Source organism: Eumetopias jubatus, unplaced genomic scaffold, assembly GCF_037043125.1.
Source record: "Eumetopias jubatus isolate StellerSeaLion01/CBP00866 unplaced genomic scaffold, mEumJub1_p1.0 scaffold_6, whole genome shotgun sequence".
NCBI classification, from domain to species: domain Eukaryota; kingdom Metazoa; phylum Chordata; class Mammalia; order Carnivora; family Otariidae; genus Eumetopias; species Eumetopias jubatus.
Window position 1 is genome coordinate 41,307,058 of NW_028274812.1, and position 22,647 is coordinate 41,329,704.

A 22,647-nucleotide genomic window follows, 5' to 3' on the forward strand; every position below is an offset into this window, starting at 1 on the left:
GCTAAGAAACGTCACAAAGTTTTCCTGAAGTCCTTTACAAAATAAACTATTTAAATGGTTTTGAATAGCAGTATGCTTTGAACAATTTTTCTGAAGGAAAAATATTTATTGCTCCTTTCCAAGATTGTTCAATTGCTTGTTTAGCATCTACATAAATGGAAAGCAATGGCAGTTGTTCAAATATGAGATACTAGAAAAGAGCAGAGGCAGTAATTTCTCTGATATAGGCTCTAGCAACTTTTTTTCTAGATAGGGACTACATAAAAATAAAAGGCTTCTGCACAGGGAGGGAAACAATCAACAAAACTAAAAAGCAACCTACTGAGTGTGAGAAGGTATTTGCAAATGACATATCGGATAAAGGGTTAGTATCCAAAATATATAAAGAACTTATAAAATTCAACACTCAAAAACAAATTACCCAATTAAAAAATGGGCAGAAGACATGAACAGACATTTCTCCAAAGAAGACATACAGATGGTCAACAGACATATGAGGATGAGCAAAAGATGAGCAAAAGGTGCTCATCATCACTTATAATCAGGGAAATGCAAATCAAAACTACAAAGGAATATCATGTTACATCTGTCAGAATGGCTAAAATCAATAACACAAGAAACAACAGGTGTTGATGAGGATGTGGATAAAAGAATCGGCATGTACTATTGGTGGAAATGCAAACTGGTGCAGCCACTGTGGAAAACAGTATCACGATTCCTCAAAATGTTAAAAATAGAACTACCCTATGATCCAGCAATCACACTACTGGGTATTTACCCAAACAATACAAAAACGCTAATTCAAAGGGATGCATGCACCCCTATGTTTATGGTAACATTATTTACAATAGCCAAGACATGGAAGCAGACCAAGTGTTCATCCATTGATGAATGGATAAAGAGGTGCTATATATATAAATGGAATATTATATAGCAATTAAAAAGGAATGAAATCTTGCCACTTGCAATGACATGGAATAGAGCTAGAGTGTATACTGCTAAGTGAAATCAGTCAAAGAAAGACAAATGTATGATTTCACTCATATGTGGAATTTAGGAAACAAAACAAAAGAGCAAAGGGGGAACAAAGAGAAAAAGAGAGACAAACCAAGAAACAAACAACTATAGAGAACACATTGATGGTTACTAGAGGAAAAGTGGGTTGGGGGATGGGTGAAATAGGTGATGGGTATTAAGGATTGCACTTGTAATGAGCACCAGGTGATGAAAATAAAAACTTAAAAAAAAAAAGAAACCAAATATGAGATAAAAACAGTAAAATGACAAATTTAAGCACATAATATGAAACTACTAAAATGTATTCCTACTTATGGATGAAGAGTTAGTCAATTTTCTTCCTTACTTTTCCTCAGTACTGTTGATCAACATACAATGGATATGTATCATAAGTCAGATTCTTCTTTAATGTTATCAGTTGAATAGAGTGATTTGTTGAAATTTGAGAGAGTATAAAATTATAATATCCTTACCGTGTACTGGTCACTGGTCATCTGAGGGCAAGGTTTTAAATCCATGTTAGTGAAGTAATACATTTCCATAGAATTCTATATATTTGTCATATATTAATTTCAAACTTCCTGACTCAAATAACAGTCAGATATTATTAACCTCAACAATTGAGTCATTTTTTTTCTTTTTAAGTGTGTTTTGTTTTCTTTTCTTTTAAGCATCTGACCCAAAATTTTGTTCCTTGCTACTTAATGACAGATAGTTGGATGTGCATAAGTCTTTTGGCTTTTTAAATTATTATTATAATTAAATGATTACTAGTAATAAGGAAAGCTCCTAATAAAAGCAACTTCTTTGTACAGAAAGGAAAGTGGAAATACAAGTAACAGCGTTTCCACTGGATGGTGTAAATAAACATCAATAAACCAAAAAAAAAAAAAATCTCCTTGTGTCATGAACATATTTCAAAGATTAAAATGAGTCAAATATAATCAAATGGTGGAAAATCTGAGAGACCTGTTTTCAGAAAAATCAAGGAATTTTTTGCTTAAAAAGGTTTGGAGTACTCTGTGCACATTGCCTGTAAGCTGTTTTGCCATTTTATAGTACTATAAACACAGACAAACACAATCACGTTATTTTTAATTGATACCAAGTGTCCTAGTATTGGTGGGGCATAATTAATTTGCCAATTCTGTATTTTAGGAATGTATAATTTTCCAATGTGTTATATTTTAATTTGTTAAATTGTAAATCATACTGTAAGTAATGCATTTAGAATGAAGTATTTTCCTAGATCCATGATGATTTAGGGCAAATTACTTCATTTTGGGTACATGCATTTTAATGAATAAGTTCTTTTAAACATGCTTTGATTAAACAAGATTATTATACTACCTTATGCTATAACCAAAAAAGAATATTAAGCTTCTTTCACATACATGTATAAATATTTTTCTTAGCTTATCATTTGATTTTTAATTTTTGATGTTAGTTTTTTTAATTAACATAATGTATTATTTGTTTCAGGGGTACAGGTCTATGATTCATCAGTCTTACACAATTCACAGCACTCACCATAGCACATACCCTCCCCAATGTCCATCACCCAGCCACCCCATCCCTCCCACCCCCCTCCACTCCAGCAACCCTCTGTTTCCTGAGATTAAGAGTCTCTTACGGTTTATCTCCCCCTCCGGTTTCATCTTGTTTCATTTTTTCCCTTCTTCCCCTATGATCCTCTGTCTTGTTTCTCAAATTCCTCATATCAGTGAGATCATTTGATACTTCTCTTTCTCTGATTACTTATTTCACTTACCATAATACCCTCTAGTTCCATCCATGTGGTTGCAAATGGCAAGATTTCATATTTTGATGGCTGCATAATATTCCTATGTGTGTGTGTGTGTGTGTGTGTGTGTATACCACATCTTCTTTATCCATTTATCTATTGATGGACATCTAGGTTCTTTCCATAGTTTGGCTATTGTGGACATTGCTGCTATAAACATTGGGTGCATGTGTCCCTTCAGATCACTACATTCGTATCTTTGGGGTGAATACCCAGTAGTGCAATTGCTGGGTTGTAGGGTAGCTCTATTTCCAACTTTTTGAGGAACCTCCATACTGTTTTCGAGAGTGGCTGCACCAGTTTGCATTCCCACCAACAGTGTAGGAGGGTTCCCCTTTCTCCACATCCTTGCCAACATCTGTCATGTCCTGACTTGTTCATTTTAGCCATTCTGACTGGTGTGAGGTGGTATTTCATTGAGGTTTTGATTTGGATTTCCCTGATGCCGAGCGATGTTGAGCACTTTTTCATGTGTCTGTTGGCCATTTTGATGTCTAGGGGAAAGCTCTCAGGTTTTCCCCATTGAGAATGGTATTTGCTGTGGGTTTTTCATAGATAGCTTTTATGATATTGAGGTATGTACCCTCTATCCCTGCACTGTGAAGAGTTTTAATCAAGAAAGATTCTGTACTTTGTCAAATTCTTTTTCTGCATTTATTGAGAGGATCATATGGTCCTTGTTCTTTCTTTTATTAATGTATTGTATCACATTGATTGATTTATGGATGTTGAACCATCCTTGTAGCCCAGGAAAAAAGTCCCACTTGGTCATGGTGAATAATCCTTCTAATGTACTGTTGGCTTATATGACTGGCTGCTCCCATGTTAGGGGCATAGATATTTACAATTGTTAGATCTGGTTGGATAGACCCTTTAAGTATGGTGTAGGGTCTTTCCTCATCTTTAATTATAGTCTTTGGTTTAAAATCTCATTTGTCTGATATAAGGATTGCCACCCCAGCTTTCTTTTGATGTCCATTAGCATGGTAAATGGTTTTCCACCCCTTCACTTTCAATCTGGAGCTGTCTTTAGGTCTAAAATCAGCCTCTTGCAGGCAGCATATCAATGGGTCTTGTTTTTTTATCCGATCTGATATCCTGTGTCTTTTGATCGGGGCATCTAGCCCATTTATATTCAGGGTAACTATTGAAAGATGTGAATTTAGTGCCATTGTATTGCCTGTAAGGTGACTGTTACTGTATATTGTCTCTGTTCCTTCCTGGTCTATGTTACTTTTAGGCTCTTTCTTTGCTTAGAGGACCCCTTTCAATATTTCTTGTAGGATTGGTTTGGTGTTTGCAAATTCTTTTAGTTTTTGTTTTTCCTGGATGCTTTTTATCTCTCCTATTTTCAATGATAGCCTAGCTGGATATAGTATTCTTGGTTGCATATTTTTCTCATTTAGTGCTCTGAATATATCATGCCAGTCCTTTCTGGCCTGCCAGGTCTCTGTGGATAGGTCTGTTGTCAGTCTAATGTTTCTACCATTGTAGGTTACAGATGTCTTGTCCCGAGTTGCTTTCAGGATTTTCTCTTTGTCTCTGAGACTCGTAAGTTTTACTATTAGTTGTCGGGGTGTTGACCTATTTTTATCGATTTTGAGGGGGGTTCTCTGTGCCTCCTGGATTTTGTTGCCTGTTTCCTTCCCCAAATTAGGGACGTTCTCTGCTATAATTTGCTCCAATATACCTTCTGCTCCCCTCTCTCTTTCTTCTTCTTCTGGGATCCCAATTATTTTAATATTGTTTCATCTTATGGTATCACTTATCTCTCGAATTCTGCCCTCATGATCCAGTGGTTGTTTATCTCTCTTTTTCTCAGTTTCTTTATTTTCCATCATTTGGTCTTCTATGTCACTAATTCTCTCTTCTGCCTCATTTATCCTAGTAGTTAGAGCCTCCATTTTTTATTGCACCTCATTAATAACCTTTTTGATTTCAACTTGGTTAGATTTTAGTTCTTTTATTTCTCCAGAAAGGGATTCTCTAGTATCTTCTATGTTTATTTCAAGCCCAGCTAGTATCTTTATAATCATCATTCTGAACTCTAGTTACTAATGTCTGTATTGTTTAGGTCCCTGGCAGTCCATACTGCCTCTTGTTCTTTTTTTTTGAGGTGAGTTTTTCCATCTTATTATTTTGTCCAGAGGAGAATAGATGAATTTTTAGAACAAAATGCTAAAAGGCTAACAATGACCCCAGTGAAATATACACTAAATAAGTCAGAAGAGACCCAAAACTGGGGTAGAAGAAAGGGAAAAAAAAAAAGAAAAGGGAATATGATCAGACTAGTGAACAGAACAGAGCCACACACTAGATTTTGGGTGTACTTTGGTCTGTTAGAAGAAATTGCCTCCCCAAATTTTAAATAAAGAAAAACTTATATATATAAAAAAATAAGGGAAAATACAATGAAGGGATGGAATATGACTGTAAAAATGAAAATTCAAAAAAGATTTTTAAAAAGGAATTGATAAGATATTGGTTGAAAAAGGAAAGAAGAAAAATTCAACTAAAAGAATAGAAAAAGAAAAAAATAAAGAAAGTTTAAAAAATTAACTTTGCAAGAGTAAAGCATCAGGGGAAAAAAACCATAATTTCTATGTGCTGTATTCCCCAAGTGCTGGGGTTTTGCTGTTCTCATTGATCGTTAACTTGGTCTTGGCTGGATGTTCTTGCTGATCTTCTGGGGGAGGAGCCTGTTGCAGTGATTCTCAAATGTTTTTGCCTGATTCAAAATTGCCCCGCCCTTGCCAGGGGCCAGGCTAAGTAATCTGCTTGGGTTTTCTCTCGGTAGCTTTTGTTCCCTGAAAGGTTTCTGTACAGCTTTCAAGGACGAGAGTGAAAATCGCAGCCTCCCAATCTCTGGTCCTGGAGGAGCCAAGACCTCAGGGCCCCACTCCTCAGTGAGCCCTCATAGAAAAGCAGTTAATCACTCCTGTCTCCCTGGTCTCTGGCCACACTCCATGCTCACCCAGCCTGTGACAGAGTGTTTCTATCTCTGGCACATGACCCTGTTTGGAGTCTCCAAACCCAGCAGATTCCTGTGGCAGACTCCCATGCCACTCCTCCTGGGGGAAGAAGGGGAGTCTCCCCGGGTCTGCCACTTGTTGGGTCCCTGCTCCAAGAGAAGGGGCCCGGCTGTGCCATGGATCACAGTTTATGGCAACCCTGAACTGAGAGCACACTCCTCAGCTCTGTCTTTGCAGCAGGCTTCCCCACTCTGCCACACTCAGGCACCCTCGGTCTTTCTGTGACCCCACGGGTCCTGTGACCACACTGTCCCAGCAAGGATTCCATCCCTGTTTAGCCACTAGCTTGATGTCCTTCAGCGAAGCACTTCTAAAATTTCTGATTTTGTGCTGCTCTATCACTTGCCAGTAGCCAGCTGATGGAGGGTCCCTTCCCTGCCCAGGGTCTATCTTCCCGTATATCATCCTGGATTCACTTCTCTGCACATCCTACCTTCCAGAAAGTGGTCGCTTTTCTGTTCACAGAGTTGCTGCTATTCTTTTCTTCAATCTCTTATTGAGTTTGTAGGTGTTCAGAATGGTTTGATAATTATCTGGCTGAATTCCTGGGACCAGATTAAATTTAGGTCTCCTACTCCTCTGCCATCTTGCTCCTCTTCTGATGTTAGTTTTTAATTTACAAAGATCTAGTTTTATTTAGCAGAAGGTAGTGGTTGAGAATCAAATTTTCCTGTTTTAAAGAACATTTTGTCTGCTATAATTATACATATACCACTTTCTTTTGGTTTCTGTTTGCATAGAATAACTTTTCCCACCCCTTCACTTTTGGCCTGTGTGTGTCCTTACATCTAAAGTGAGTCCCTTGTAGGCAGCTTATAAATGGGTCTTATTTTTTTATCCATTCAGTCACTGTTTATCTTTTGATTAAAGAATTTAGTCCATTTACATTTAAAGTAATTATTGGTAGGTGTGTACTTACTGCCATTTTGTTAATTCTTTTCTTTTCTTTTCTTTTTTTAAAGATTTTTTTATTTGTCAGAGAGAGAGCGAGAGGGAGGAAGAGAGAGAGCATGAACAGGGGTAGCAGCAGGCAGTGGGAGAAGCAGGTTTCCCACTGAGCAAGAAGCCCAATATGGGACTTGATCCTAGGACCATGGGATTATGACCTGAGCTGAAGGCAGATGCTTAACCGACTGAGTCACCCAGGTGTCCCTGTTAATTGTATTTTAGTGGTTTCTGTAGTTAGTCTACGTTCTTCTCTTGCTCTCTTCCTATGTAGGTTGATGATTTTCATTAGTGATATGCTTATATTCTTTTATCTTTTTGTGTATTTACTATAGGCTTTTGTTTTATGGTTCCTATGACAATTACATATAACAACTTATATCTATTCTAAGTGGATAATAACTTAAGATTGATCCCATTCTAAAACTCAACATTTTTACTCTCCATTCATGTTTTATGTTTCTAATATCACATTTTACATCTTTTTATCTTGTATATCCCTTACCTATTATAAACATAGTTATTATTACTACTTTTGTCTTTTAACCTTTATAGTAATTAATCCACTATCTTTACTACATATTTACTTTTCCAGTGAGATTTATTCTGAACTTTAAATGAAAGGGAAAAAATGAAGGACATTTGGCAAAAATAACTTATCATTTATATGGAAAAAAATAGATTTTCATCTGACTCTAACAGTTACACTTTATGTCATAAAGGAATAGAACAACATATCTAAGGAAAGGAAGGAATGAAAACATACCTTTAAAAAATATTTAGTCAGAGACCAAAATTAAATGAGTTAAAAGAGAAAGAATATTTGTAATAGCTAGATATTCTGACAATGTAAATATAGTACAGCTATTTTTAAAAAGTGAAGATCACTAGGGAGAACATGTAGAAAATAATTAGTTATTCTCAGTAATCATATTGAGTATTATTCTTTTTAAGATATCATGTGTATAATGTGAAATAAAACAATTTAGTTATAATGGGATATCCTAATTCTATCCTCCATAGCTTTGAAAACAAGGACACTAGGTGTGGAAGAACATGAAATGGGTATACTTCAATAGAAATTAAGTAAAAACTTAGTAGTACTAAATATGAATTGAAAGTATTGATATGAAGTCATGAGATATTTTATATACATGCAATTAAATATATGTGCTCACTTGTAAAAAATACATTTGCCAGTCCTGTCCACTGAAAAGGCTTAGGAAAAAGTCACAAGCTTTTAGCAACCAGATTGTGGTTTTGAAATATCATTTCCTCCTTAAGGAAACCAGGATTTCAAACAGAAATGGATGCTTCCAGGCTCAAAGAAGGAAATGTATAAGAGGAATCTGAAACTATCAAAGACTACTAAGATCCTGTCAAAAGATTTAGGAACCAACTGGTCAAGGCTACAAGGAACTATTTGTGCTTCAATAAGGATAGTATGTGCAGTTCATTTTTTTGAAAATTCGTACCAAAAAGGGAAACAATCAAGCCTTATTTGTATAAATGGTACCACTGGATAAACAAAGAGTTTATGAGGGGAACAATAGCTTGATAAAAATACTTCAACTAATACATAAAAATGAAATTATAGAATTTGAATAAATACCATTTTCCAATGTCTTGTGAATTAATGGGTCTAGGCATTGAGCATCAATGGCTAACATCCAGAAAGCTAATCAACCAGACACTGATGAGTAAACCCAATACAGACCATAGTCTTGCCAAAAGGATAAGCATTCTGTCAAGCATCTGGAACCAGCTGCCAATTTGCACGAAATATGAAGGGAAAGGAAACTTACTGATTATACCATGAGTGTGCAATCAATGAAATTCAGACTGTGGGAAATATCCAGTATGAATTCCTTGGATTCTTCAACAGGAAGGAAGAGAAAGGAATACAGGAGGGAACTGGTAGATTTGTAGAAGATGAAAATACATACTGTTTTTTTTTAAATAGATATAATGCAAATAAAGAGCCTAATGATAGACACTTGTGGGTGATAAAACTATAAAATCCAAACAAATGATCACTATAAAAATTAAAGTACTGGTTATTTTCAGGGGTGGGGCACAAAAATTTATTATTGGGATTAGGCACATAGAGGAGCTTCTGAGGTATCTGTTAAAGTTCTATTTCTTGATCAGTGTGGTATTCACAGGGGTGTTCCCTTCATGATAACACATTAAGTTATACACTTAATTTATGAGGTTTTCTTTATTTATACTTTATTTTATGATAAAAATTATTAAGAGAGCATGATGGAGCATGGAAGGGATTTATGTTCTATCTGAATAAGAGTACCTGCATTTTATGGTAGTTAATGGTTTATAAATCACTAGCATATACTTATCTCATGTGATATTTATAATTACCTGGTGACATTTAGAGAGAAATTGTTATTACCTGCTTTTAAATATGAGGAAACCACAATTAAAAGTCTAGATCACAGAACAAGAGAGTCTTGGGGTTGAGGCCTCCTGAATCCTAGGAATTCACCTACACATCCACATCTTCACATACCCATGTTGTCACACACACACTCATCAATCAGTATATATAAGCAGATGGAGGATTCAGCCACCACACCCACTCCACCACTCAGCCCCAAAGTTGCATTGATAATAAAGGAAATAACATCTGCTATTTCCTACCTTACACACATTACAAGTTATCCTACATGAGCGAGAGAGTTACTGTTTCCAAAGGATGTTTTCATGGGATCATTTATGACACAGGTTACGTGCATTTTCATTGTTGCTCTAATTGCTTTTGCTCAGCTCTTTACAAGTCAGACTCATTTAAATAGTCTGAGGTAAAGACATAAGATACCTATAATTTAGTTAGCCACTGCCCTTTGCCTGATTTCATGCATTAGGAAGCTGTGGTTAAGAAAGTTTAAGAAACTTGTCCACACAGCAAAAATATTTCAAAAATAGAGTTTTTCACCTGGGATTATATGATGACAAATCATACAGTACTTGGTACATAATAGAAAAGGTAGAACTGTGAGTGCTAACAATATAAGAATAGCATTACCATCTTTTTATGACAGAAGATATCAGCATTACGTTGCAGAAAGGTGGGTAGCCATCAAAAATCCAATTCTAGGAATAAAGAAGCATTCAAAGAATTAATGTGAATTATTTTCCAGGAACTCCAAATTTAAGTCTTACATGAACTTTGAAAACAAAATTGTTTTGTAGTTACCAGTTATGAGAGCTACACAAAATTCTCAGGAGTCATGCCATAGTTCCTGACTAGCTGGGTTTCACAAGCTCACCTAATATAGCATATCTGTAAGAGCATTGCTAAATCAGGCAATGAAGACAACCTTCACTTCTAAGCCTCCACTACAGCACAAAATATGAGGAGGAGCAGTCCCACTGCAACAGCTATTTTATAATTCATCAGGAGTAAGCAAACATAAAATGCAAGCAATGGTTTATAACAATATGTATAATGTCATACCACTGGAAAATTTTTTCTAGATAATAGTCAATGAGTTACAACATAATGGACAACAATCTTTTTAGGATGCCACTTATTATATTAAGGCTTTTTTTTTTTCCTAAAGTATTTCTGCTGCAATCCTTTTGAAGAAAATGTTATATTGAAACGAAACACTACTTTGCTGATTTTCTATTTTACAAAAAATTCCAAATTAACAACTGAGCAAAGAATCATCATGTTTGACAATATTGATTAAACTTTAAAATTCTACATATAAATAAACAAAGGCAATAATACCATAATTATGTCAAAACCACATAGTATTATTGTTGGAAAGGCAAATCTTAGATATTCTCTCACAAAGACTGTATTTACATGAGGCAAGTGTTTTTCAGCCACACTGTATTATTTGGCCTCAAATATCTTTTCTACACCTCACTGAGACTTGTCTTGGCAAACAAGGAGGTAAAACAGGAAGCCAAATGATGTATCAGGATACTCTCAAAAGTAAAAATTGCCAGGAATTGTAAAGGATAGTGCCCTTGAAATTTGGCACTGCATTTTGACTCCAGTAAATTCAGAAGACAACTTTCATTTTTCATTATTGTCTGAGTTTTTAAACTCCAAATTAAGTCCTCTTAGTTGAAAAAACAATGATAATTTCATCTTTTAAAAAGTTAGATGACAGTATACAACTAGGGCCTCAACATACATATGTGATCACACATATAATTAGAAGAGAAAGTCAACCCATTTTCTTCTGATGAAAACAATTCCTATCATGCAAAGTTTCTTTAATGTCCATTTACATTAAAAATTATGTCAAGTCTTGGTAACATTAATTCATGACAGCTACACAAAATATACAATAAAATTAAAATTATTACAAGGCCACTAAGTCACTAAAAGGAAAAACAAGAATGGTTATAAGTGGATTTAACAATATCAAATTTGTTTTGAAATAAAGGATACTGTATCACATAATCTTCTTTTCCCTTTGATTATTGACTTGTAATTTTATCTAGGAATTTTGCTGAAAATTATAGAGAAACAAAAAAATATATTTTGACATTCAAGTTCAGAATTGGGCATACCAACAAAGAAATATGCTATTATTCAATATATTTGATAAATATTCCTTTTCAGTAGTCATTTTGAAAATTCTCATGATGAATCCAAAAAGTAAAATGTCCTTTTTTTCTCTTTTCTGTTGTGACATTCTATAAAATGTGACTGCATATATGTTCAATACATTATGTGTGATATTTAAAAAGGAAACAGGAAACCTAAAAGTATTAAAGAAAGTAATAAAATCACATTAGTATTATCTGCAACACTCTTAATGTTCTGGGGAAGTCAAGGTAAAGACATTGGGAAATGTGAATGCTGTCTTTTCATCAAAAATTAGAGAAAACAATGAGCTGGAAAGGCAGAGAAATAATCACGTCATATAGACTTCTCAGGATGCCAGACAAGACTAAAACAAGGCTCATATCACCCAAGGAACAAGAAAAAGAGATCTGTTTGGCCACCCACACTGAATACTGGCACTGGATTATCAGAAGTGACTTCCCTGGGGAGCCTTGGTGGCTCAGTCGGTTAAGCGTCTGACTCCTGATTTCAACTCAGGTTTTTTTTTTTAAGATTTTATTTATTTATTTGAGAGAGAGAGAATGAGAGATAGAGAACGCATGAGAGGGAAGAGGGTCAGAGGGAGAAGCAGACGCCCTGCCGAGCAGGGAGCCCGATACGGGACTCAATCGCGGGACTCCAGAATCATGACCTGAGCGGAAGGCAGTCGCTTAACCAACTGAGCCACCCAGGTGCCCTCAACTCAGGTTTTGATCTCAGGGCTGTGAGACCAACCCCAGTGTTGGTCTCTGCACTGGGCGTGGAACCTGCTTAAGGTTCTCTCTCCCTCTTCCTCTGTCTCTTTCCCTAACCCCCCTCAAAAGAAGTGATGTTTCTTAACCTGTTAACTAGAAAAATTATATTTCCTTATATTGATAGCAGTAAATTTTATTTCTCGAACTTGTGACAATTTGAAACATGAGTTTGTGAAATGAGTACTTATTTCTATTTATTGTTTTTATTAAAATCTAAGAATGTCACCATAGAAAACAAATCAAGAGGGTTATGTTTATTAATAATGCAGCTCTTGCAAAGAGAAACTTCTTAGCTTTTATTAAAATGACTGTACATATTTTCATTCCATCTCAAACTATATACTTTAAATGTGACTAGTTGGAAACTACCGAGAATCTCATGATCTATAGCATAATCTTCAATCCTTTACTCAATATAGATCAGATGTGTGAAGAAATTCACCACCTAAAGCTATTATCTCCTTGCCAATCAAAAAAAGTCACAATTTCATAAAGTAAAAACTGAAGCTGTTTACATAAATTAACACTTCATTGTAGCTAGAAATACTCTCTTGTCCACTGTCATTATATAATACTTTACAAAATATTGGAAAATAGTAATGCAAAATTAGAATATAGTATGACAAAGCTTAGTATTACTTCTCTCCTTGTTTTCTTCTTTAAAAGCAAATAGACCCCTGCCACAATGTAAGTAGAAATTAACATATGATTCATAGAGTCTTTAAAGGGATTCTGGATTTCCTTGGACATGGAGAAATGTGGAAGGATTCCCACAATTCCCCTGATCACTCAAGCTCTCCCTTTTTAACTTTCTATTGTGTACTTTCTATTAGTGGAAGATGATACTCTTCCTGTATTACTTGTCCAGGGTACTGAATGACACATCACTTTATAAATATAAAGTATAATATTTTACAAAGGTAAACAAAAAATTTATTATAATTCATAATAAATGACAAACTGGGGGGGTCAATTCAAGGAGGACTATTTTAAAGATAGGCCAGTTTAAAGATTTATTTATTTATTTGACAGAGAGATAGAGAGCCAGAGAGCACAAGCGGGGAGGGGGGACAGGAATCACAGAGGGGAAGGAAAAGCAGGCTCCTCCCCAAGCAGAAAGCTTGATGCAGAGCTTGATCCCAGGACCCTAGGATCATGACCTGAGCCAAAGGCAGACGCTTAATGGCCGAGCCACCCAGGTGCCCCAAAGATGGACCAGTTTAACTAATAAATAAGAACGATAATAATAAAAATAACCTTATTTTTGGAATATGCTGTCAATTTTACATAGCATCTTGATTAAAGGACTCCCATCAGACACTATTTTAAATAGCTTGAAATAACACATAAAATTTAATTCAATTGATATTTGTACGCTTTTATGAAAAGCAAAACAAAAAGCCAAAACCAAAACCTAAAAGCAACAAGTTAGTGAACAATAGTACAAAAGTAATCATAGAATATCCTTTGAAATCATGAATTCTATAAATTTTTGCGAATAATGAATGTGCCACTAACATTATGGGGATTTAGTTTCTAAATTCCATGACCAATATATAAGTGCTGAAAATAGCCTCTAATTTTCCGTTCTGTTAATCTGTTTAATGAAATCTAAAAAATAATAATCATTATACATAATCACATAAAAATAAGGTAACAAATGACAAGATTTCAATTTTCACAACTACATGGATAATAAAGTTAATAGATAGTAGTAGATAATAATAGATAAATAGTGATAGATATCTATCTATAATAGTAATAGATAATAAAAAAGAAAAAGCATAGAAAGATGAGTGAAGGATCAATCAGCAAAGGGTGAAAAGTATCTGAATTTAATGTCATAGTGGCAATTACTATGATTCCTAAAAATACACTGAAGTCACACCCAGAAATGGAATTGTCTGCAGAACACAAATCTAAGCTGCTCTTAGTATGGAACTCGCTGTGCTTTAGTCTTTATAGGTTTTCTTTGATTAAATGAAATTCAAAACATTTTTATTTCATGAACTAAACCTGGATTTATTAATTTTTGAATTTCCAAACACAGAAATTGCTGCCTGAGCAATACACACTATACTCAGACACACTTTATCTAGTGGCAGATACATTAGCAAAATTAAAGTTCAGTAATTAACCTTCATAGGAAAATTAATTTTCAGGATAGATTATTACTGGGTGACATGTGTGGTTTAACATACCCTAAACATTTCTAGAGGTGTACTTTTATAATTTATACAAATAAAGATCTGTAAATAAGCTCATTATTTTCTTTAATTCTAATAAGATAACAACTTCATGTGCCAAATAGATGAATTCAGATTTAGCCCTAACACAAAATTTGGTTATGTTAGAAGATATCTAGATATTCTTCTTCTATGTATTTATACAACTCAGTTCAAGTATAAACTGACGATGAGAAGACTCTCCAAATCTTTTCCCATAAGTAGAGATGAGGGAAAACTACTCAACTAGCTAATATGAAAAGAAGGATATTATTTTAGGTTCACTGACATTTTCTTACACGATTTATTGTAATTATGGTAATTAGGCTAAATGTCAAGCATGCCATATTGACTCTTTTCAGAGTCCAAGGTAAATGGGAATATTCAGATCTTGACATTTTCACTCATATTTTTGAATTGCCTGACTAAGTGAAAGAGAGATCTAGCACTGGAGAAAATTCACCTGTTCTTACAGACTGTACAAAAGGAATGTATTAGCTAATAATTAGATAATGTTTGTTTCACTTAAATTTTAAAAAGCTTCTTCTTAAACTAGCAATATTGATACAACAGCAAAATAAAAATTAAAAGGAAGAAAATCTTTATTATGTTGTCCCATGGGAGGAAAGAGAGAGTAGAAAATTAAAATGTCCAGCCTCTCTGGGTTCTACGGCACCAGCTTTTTAAGACTGTACATGGTGCTTAAGTTATATGCCACCAATAATAATAATTTCAAAAGATATCACTGATTATTTTTATGTGGGATATTGCTTTTGGTATTCCTTTCTGGAGGCTCTAGAGGAGAATCAGTCTCTTCGATTTTTCCTTCTAGTGGCTCACTGTATTCCCTGGCTCACGGCTCCTTTCTCTTTTTTCAAAACCAACAATGGCAGGTCAAGTCCCTCTCACATTGCATTTCTCTGACCCTTCTATTATTGTATCCCTTTGACCCAGCTGGGAAAAATTCTCTGTTTTAAGGACTCATGTGATTAGAATGGCTCATCCAAATAATCCAGAATAATCTTCCCATCTGAGGGTCTCACATCAGCAAAGTCCCTTTTGGTTTGTGAGGTAAAATATTCATAAGTTCCAGGGACTGGGGTGTGAACATCTTTTATTTTTCCTACCACACCTTTTGTATACAATCTAGAAAAAGCACACCTATAGAGATAGAAACTATCAGTGGTTGCATGAACTGAGAGTGGGAGCAGGTTTCACTGAAAACAGACATGAGAGATCATCTTAGAATGAGAGAAGTTACCTAAAACTGGACTATGATGGGGGTGCCTGCCTGGCTCTGTTGGAAGAGAATGTGACTCTTGATCTTGGGGTTGTAGGTTTGAGCCCCATGTTGGGTGTAGAGATTACTAAAAAATAAAATCTTAAAAAAACTGGATTATGATGATACTTGCAGCATTCTAAATTTTAGTAAAAATCATCAAGCTGCATACTTCCAACGGGTAGATTTTATGGTATTTGTATTATAGTTCAATAAAGCTGTTAAATATTTCAAAAATCAATAGAAAAAAACAAAGGAAATAATTTATTGAAGTAGTTAATATGTTGAAAATAAGCACTGATTAAGATAGAGGTCTTATTTGGGATTTTGAGTCCTAATAAATTTCTGTGTTCTCCCAATCAGTGGAATGGGTTTTTGGCTTCTGTCAATAATACACTTTATATATAATGTCTCATCTGCTCATCTTAAAATATTCTTATCATTACATCACCGGATGGGAGTGAAAAATACTGTGCACAGTGTGAGAATTCTGAATTCAAAGAAAGGCCAAAACAAAGGGCTTTCTTTGAATGCCTCCATTGGATGAATTAAAAACATGTAGACAGAAATTCCAGGATCAGATCTCTGACTACTTCATCCCACCACACATATAAAACTATAATTCATTATTATTAAGAATCATAACAAAGTCTGTTTGTCAGTTAATTTTTTTCTTCATAAATATATGGTAAATCACTTTTTTTTCCAGTTTCCCTTGCCTGACAAGTAGTTATTCTCTAAAAATTTTTAGAGAATTTTAGAATCTCTAAAAATTTTCCCTAAGTATGTAAATTATTATAGATAGTGATTCAAAAGACCACGTAGTTGAAACACATTTACTCCAAAAATACTCAGGAGGGTTATTTTACTCTCATGAGGAATAAAGGGACATAATTTGCCCATTTATTAATGATGACTCATTAATTTATTCTGATTAGCCTTAAGGTTTTGAATGAGTCAGCTAGCTGAATTGTGTGAAATGGTGGGCGGTACAGCAGGAAGTCTGATGCTGACATATTTAACTGTAAATGTTAACTCCTGGCTACGGATATTCCCATGATCACATCCATTCTGGTTTTTCTTTGTACCTCAAGCTCTCCCAGAACTGGAGGTGTAATGTTTATATATTGCTTTGAAATGAAAAGTATATCCAGAGAGAGGGTATTAGTCTATTACAAAAGCATTCACCTAAAACTTGCCAAACAGTGCAGGTAGGAATGAGGGCCATAAATGGCCATGCCAATATTATCTCACCTTGAAGTACAAGAATGTAAAAACCAACACCTAATCTACTAAATGCTTCCTTCCTTAAATCAAGAAAGCTGGAGAGTTTAGCTGATTTATTTTCTTTTATTATTTCTTTACTCTAATTTTTCTTATCTTATTTTTACTATTTTGGATTTATCAAAGTCCTTTACATTGACTTTTAATTTGGAAGTTGCCAACATATCTTCTTTTATGTATCGATTGTGTTGATAAAAAAAGTCAGGAGCTAAGTAGATATTTCCTTGGGAAATGCAATTTTAGGGATATATATCAATGTCTGTATTTCACTAATTCTTTGGTAAGCAGGGTTTAGAGGCAGAAAATTTTTTTTCATTCGATCTACAACCATAAAACATTAAAGATATATTCATTTTGGGTTTTTTAAAAGATTTTATTTATTTATTAGAAAGAGAGAGCACTGAGCTAGGAGGAGAAGGAGAAGCAGTTTCCCCTCCAGCAAGGAGCCTGACATAGCAGGGCTCGATCCCAGGACCCTGGGATCATGACCTGACCTGAAGGTGGACTCTTAACTGACTGAGCCACCCAGGCACCCCTAAGATATAGTCACTTTAAATTAAGTTGAAATAATTCTTGAATCGTGAATAAAGATACAGATTCTTCATTTTACTAGGCTTTGTTGGTCTGATTCATTAATAGATTTCTTAATTTTAAAGTTCTTACCAAAGCAATTAAAAAAATTAAATTATTTAGCAACAGGTTAGAGCAATTTCTGTTACCAAAAGGGCTTTGGAGTTCCACATAATTAGAATTAAACAAAATGTATGATCTGTAACCAATTTTCAGGGGTGCCTTTAAAATATACCATGACAACATCAGGATTTTATTTTCTACCTGTTTCTATTTTCACTGTTTCATTTTGCTGGCGATTAGCAGAATGTTTGTTTGTTTTTTTTAAACTCAGGTATTATTCATAGGTAATATTGTATATTAAAAGCCAGAATAAGAAGATGTGGCAGAAAGGACACTGATGAGAATCTGGAAACCTGGCTTCTCATTTGATTTCCCCTGAAACAAACTGTGAGATTCAGAAAAAAAATCCTCGCATTCTTAGCATAAATTAATGGAATTGACTCCATGAACTCCAATAAAACTAAGCCGTAAAACCCTATTCAGAAGTAATAGATTCATAATGAATCAATAAGTAAATGGGCAGAGACATCATCTTTGAATTTTAGAAACTGGATTGCAAACTACAGGGCTGTTCTCGAAATCACAGGTGTCCTAGAGTGGAAAAAATAAGAAAGCAAGAACCATGGGAAAATTTCTGAAGAGTAAAACTTGTCAGAAATGTGCTTAATTCTTGCTTTTCCATACGTAATTTTTGGTCAATTAAAAACACTATGGTTAATAGTAATTCCACTACTGGGTATTTACCCAAAGAATACAAAACCACTAATATGAAGGGATATATGCATCCCTATGTTTATTGCAACATTATTTACAATAACCGAACTATGGAAACAGCCCAAGTGTCCATCTATAGGTAAATGGGTAAAGAAGAGGTGATATATATATTATATGTAATGTATAAATTATAATGGAATATTATTCATCCATAAATAAGGATGAAATCTTGCCATTTGCCACAAGTTAGATGGAACTAGAATATGATGTTAAGTGAAATAAGTTAGTCAGAGAAAGACAAATACCATATGACTTTATACATATGTGGAATTTTAGAAACAAAACAAATTAACAAAGAAAAGAAAAAACAACAAGAAACAGACTCTTAACTATAGAGAACAAACAGATAGTTACCAGAAGGGTGGTAGGTGGGAGATGTGTGAAATAAGTGAAGGGGATTAAGAGTACACTTATCACAATGAGCACTAATGTATACAATTGTTGAATCACTATATTGTACACCTGAAACTAATATGACACTGTATGTGAACTCTACTGGAATTAAAAAGAAAAGACTATGGTCAGAAAGGTCATGTAGCTTAGAGGCTAGTATCATTTCATGAAAAGGAGAAATGGGACAAAATGAATTCTAAAAATGGGGCAAAAACTTGAAATTTCTCCTGGCTTCCCAACCCCCAGGGAAGCCACATCAATTTTTTTTTTTCCAATTAGAAATAAATAGTCAGGGATGCCTCGGTGTTTCAGTCAGTTAACTGTCTGCCTTTGGCTCAGGTTATGATCCCAGTGTCCTGGGATCAAGTCCTGCATTGGGTTCCCTGTCAGTGGGGAGTCGGCTTCTCCCTCTGTCTGCCCCTCCCCCTGCTTGTGTTCTCTCTCTGTCTCTGACAAATAAATAAATAAAATCTTTCTAAAAAAAGAAATAAATAGTTGTAGCTATTTCAGTTTAGATAAATGTCACTGAGGAGGATTTCATGGGACAAATTCAGTAGACAAAATCCTAAAGACTCTGCACTCTACTAGCATTTTATCCTGGTCTATCTTAATGTTCTCTTAACCTTGTTTCAATTGCCTTAGTTCGAAGGTCAAACATCTAAATGGCAGAAACATAAGGAATTATGTGGAATGGTAACTAGATAAAAACTAGAGGAGACATTTTAGGTTGGTGGCTGCTTTGATAGTCATCACTGGATCCCGTGCCTGGCACACTGATTGGTAAGTGGAAGGGACCTAATAGATGTTGGATGGTTAAACAGACATACGTAGGCAGGCTTATTATGGGTCAATTCTGTCTCTGCTCTCTGGGCAAAGGGTCATTCATGTAAGTGACAGAGGTTATGGGAATTGTTTATTTAATCTCTTGCTGTATCTCTCTCCAACCTTTCAACTAGCACTGATAAAAACATTGCTCTCTGCACCTTCTGTGACCATATTTTCCTGGAATCTCTTTATCACCAATATTACTCAGGAGATAGAGCATCTCAAAATAATAACTCCTCTGACGAGAATATCTCTTACATGACCCAAACTTGAGTTAAATCATCAAACCTCAAAGCCCATGGAATTTTAAAATTGGGGGTTGCTGGTGCCGAATATTTCATGATTTTTTTTTCCTTTCTTGCACTTAAAAAAATTCTGTGTATTCATACAATTCTGTGTATTACATAGACACTGATTAGATAACTGACTTTGATTGTACACTAGACTATTTGAGGAAAGATTTTATAGTGAAATTTGGTTGGTTTTCACAAAGCTTAAATGTTTTGTAGCTCATTCAAACTTATCTGTGTTCTCAGATTGACAGTTTTACCTCATGCCACATCAGATAAAGTTTCATGAGTTTATCTCTAGAAAGAAGAGCTTCTTGTCCAACACAAAAATAGGGAGCAGAAAGAGGTGGAGTTTCCTCATGAAATCAGCCACCAGCATGCTGTCTGTTATGAACCCTCATGTTCAATAAAGTTGAGAATGCTAGGGTACTGTAGCAAAAAGTTTTATTGAAGATCAAAGCAAAACAAGCTGCTTTGACTTTATGTTCTGTCTTTTCATTTCCTGTAGGTGGTGAGCTCCTGAATTGTACTAATTACCAAAGTCTCTGATTAGAGGCAATTGGTTTCCTTCCTGCTACTGAAAATGTCAAAAAGCAAGGCTGCCTCTGGATGGACTTCATTTGTGATGATTCCAGTTGGTTCTAAGATGGTAAGAATTAGAATATATTTTGTTTTAGAGGTTCTTTCACATTTCTTGTTGGAGATTATTTTTAAATTCTCCAGTGGTTTGTGTCATAGTCATAAACAAATTGATCACTCTGAGTTCTAACTTACGAATTTTTTAATTTTATTATGTTATGTTAATCACCATATGTTACATCATTAGTTTTTGATGCAGTGTTCCATGATTCACTGTTTGTGTATAACACCCAGTGCTCCATTCAGTATGTGCCCTCTTTAATACCCATCACCAGGCTAACCCATCCCCCCACCCCTCCCCTCTAGAACCCTCAGTTTGTTTCTCAGAGTCCATCGTCTCTCATGGTTCATCTCCCCCTCCAATTTCCCCCATTCATTTTTCCCTTCCTGCTATCTTCTTCTTCTTTTTTTTTAAACATATAATGTATTATTTGTTTCAGAGGTACAGGTCTACAATTCAACAGTCTCACACAATTCGCAGCACTCACCATAGCACATACCCTCCCCGATGTCTATCACCCAGCCACCCCCATCCCTCCCACCCCTCACCACTCCAGCAACCCTTACAACAAACAAAAGCCGAGGGCCAGATGGCTTCCCAGGGGAATTCTACCAAACATTTAAAGAAGAATTAATACCTATTCTTCTGAAACCGTTCCAAAGAATAGAAATGGAAAGAAAACTTCCAAACTCGTTTTATGAGGCCACCATTACCTTGATCCCAAGACCAGACAAAGACCCCATCAAAAAGGAGAATTATAGACCAATATCCTTGATGAACATGGATGCAAAAATTCTCACCAAAATATTAGCCAATAGGATCCAACAGTACATTAAAAGGATTATTCACCATGACCAAGTGGGATTTATCCCTGGGCTGCAAGGTTGGTTCAACAACCATAAATCAATCAATGTGATACAATACATTAATAAAAGAAAGAGCAAGGACCATATCATCCTCTCAATAGATGCAGAAAAAGCATTTGACAAAATACAGCATCCTTTCTTGATCAAAACTCTTCAGAGTATAAGGATAGAGGGTACATACCTCAGTATCATAAAAGCCATCTACGAAAAACCCACAGCGGATATCATTCTCAATGGGGAAAAACTGAGAGCTTTCCCCCAAAGGTCAGGAACATGGCAGGGATGTCCACTATCATCACTGCTATTCAATATAATATTAGAAGTCCTAGCCACAGCAATCAGACAACAAAAAGAAATAAAAGCCATCCAAACTGGCAAAGAAGAAGTCAAACTCTCACTCTGTGCAGATGATATGATACTTTATGTGGAAAGCCCAAAAAACTCCACCCCAAAACTGCTAGAACTCATACAGGAATTCAGTAAAGTGGCAAGATATAAAATGAATGCACAGAAATCAGTGGCATTCCTATACACCAACAACAAGACAGAAGAAAGAGAAATTAAGGAGTCGATCCCATTTACAATTGCACCCAAAAGCATAAGATACCTAGGAGTAAATCTAACCAAAGAAACAAAGGATCTGTACTCAGAAAACTATAAAATACTCGTGAAAGAAATTGAGGAAGACACAAAGAAATGGAAAAACGTTCCATGCTCATGGATTGGAAGAACAAATATTGTGAAGATGTCAATGCTACCTAGAGCAATCGACACATTTAATGTAATCCTTATCAAAATACCATCCACTTTTTTCAAAGAAATGGAACAAATAATCCTAAAATTTGTATGGAAACAGAAAAGACCCCAAACAGCCAGAGGAATGTTGAAAAAGAAAAGCAAAGCTGGCGGCATCACAATTCCAGACTTCAAGTTCTCTTACAAAGCTGTCATCATCAAGACAGTATGGTACTGACACAAAAATGGACACATAGATCAATGGAACAGAATAGAGAGCCCAGAAATGGACCCTCAACTCTATGGTCAACTCATCTTCGACAAAGCAGGAAAGAATGTTCAATGGAAAAAAGACAGTCTCTTCAACAAATGGTGTTGGCAAAATTGGACAGCCACATGCAGAAGAATGAAACTGGACCATTTCCCTACACCACACACAAAAATAGAGTCCAAATGGTTGAAAGACCTAGATGTGAGACAGGAGTCCATCAAAATCCTAAAGGAGAACACAGGCAGCAAGCTCTTTGACCTCAGCTGCAGCAACTTCTTCCTAGAAACACCG